Source organism: Calidris pugnax, unplaced genomic scaffold (assembly GCF_001431845.1).
Source record: "Calidris pugnax isolate Ruff unplaced genomic scaffold, ASM143184v1 scaffold20, whole genome shotgun sequence".
NCBI lineage: Eukaryota > Metazoa > Chordata > Aves > Charadriiformes > Scolopacidae > Calidris > Calidris pugnax.
Genome location: NW_015094510.1, coordinates 21,788,405 through 21,790,158, shown reverse-complemented (window position 1 = coordinate 21,790,158; position 1,754 = coordinate 21,788,405).

Genomic DNA, 1,754 nt, shown 5'->3' with positions numbered 1-1,754 from the left:
CCTGAGGGCCCCGCAGGCCGCTGCGGCGGGGCGCCGGCAGCCCAGCGCCCCTCACGGGCCGGTTCCGCGCCTCGAGGGTCACGGAACCGAGAGGGAGAGTCGGGGGCGGGAAAGAAGAAGGGAGGAGTGAAGAATGACCCCCAAAACGTCGATTTACGGAAATGTTAAAGAATCTCAGTGCAGGCACGACGTGAAGGGCAGAGCGTAACTGGGGGAAGGCCCCCGTTACACAGCACCGGGCTCCGCTTTTCCGCCGCTCCGGGCGCCCTGAGCGCCGCTGGGAGCGTTACCTGCTGCTGCCACCCCCCCCCGCCCCGAAACCCCGGCAAAACTTCTCCGTACAAAGTTGTTATTTTCACAGTTAAGCACCCGGTTTCGCCGTTTCAATAGCTGTACGAATGTTTTAACTCCTCCGCTGGTTTGTAAGTATCCCCGCACACGCCTGCAAGCCCTCCATGGGAAAAAGATGTGTTCCCCAACCTCAGATTTTATATTTATATTTTACCGAAGTCGAGATAGATGGCAGTGGGGGCACTGAGGGGAAATTGTTCAACCTGCATCCAAAAATTATACCCTCGACAGGTGCGGGATCCTTCCCAATAATAAGCAATATAAAATCATCAGATAAAGCATTCCTGTCTTTTCTGCCTGTGCAGTTGTACTTTTCTTTTCAGGAAGAGCAGGACAAACACAATTCACCCAGAAATGTAAACACGGAGAGTTTTGGGGCCTGAAAAGTGAATTTTATGCAATAGCCCTGGCAATTCATCCTGGTATGACTAATGTAGTCTTCATTAGACGATGAGGATATTTACCTTAGTTTAAAACGTGAATGAAAATAAGGCAAACTGGTTACAGTGTGTTAGCAAGTTCAGAAAGCATGAGGAAACTTATTTGAAAGTTTAAAATACTAGCTACAATGTCTTGGCTGACGTGCTATTTAAGCACGTTTTTCACTGGAGACAAAGCCCGGAGTGTATTTCGGCAGATCTGCCGAGCATGTTTTTTAAAATCATAATGCCCTGAACGCTTCCATGTTCTCCTGATGTGCCATTCACAAACGCAGCATTTTAGCTGTAGCAACGAGGCGAAATTACGTCACTTTTCTGTTTGCGTTTTCCAGTAAGGGCGCCCCTGAAACTCTTGCACTCGCTGAAGCAAAACCAAGGGGCTGTGACCAGCGATTGCTGCTACTTTTTCTGCTCTTCCCCTGCAGTTGGGTAACTTTATTCCTTACGGTTTTACAGCAACCCTTTAATAATTCGTGTTGTTGGGGTGAAACACTTAATTCATTAATTTACACAGAGCACACCAAGAGATAAGCGGCGGTGCGTGGTTCATCCCTCAGCCGCCCGCCCGCTGCTCTCTCCGTCTGCTTCAACCCCCGTCCCCGTCCCCCGTTCATCGTCTCCGGTTCCGTAGGTGCTGCGGTTCCCGCCGCCGGGACGGCCGAGGCGGGCTGTTCTGCCCCGCCAGCCTCGGAAACCGCGCGGCCGCCTCTCCGCACCTACTTCCTCGCTTTTGGCGGGGGTTCGTTCGTACCGATGCTCTGCCGGGAGTAAGGCAGGCTTAGTCCCCCCCCCTCCCCGGCCTGGAAAACGAGGGCTGCACCGGGCCCAGCACGGCGGGGAGGGGTCGTGACTTTCTTACCCCCACCCCCCCTCCCCATCGCCCGGCGTTCGCGCAGGGGCCGGCTGACGGGAGCGCCGGCGGCGGGGCCCCGGTGACCGGCGGCTCCGGTCGGTGTCGGCGGC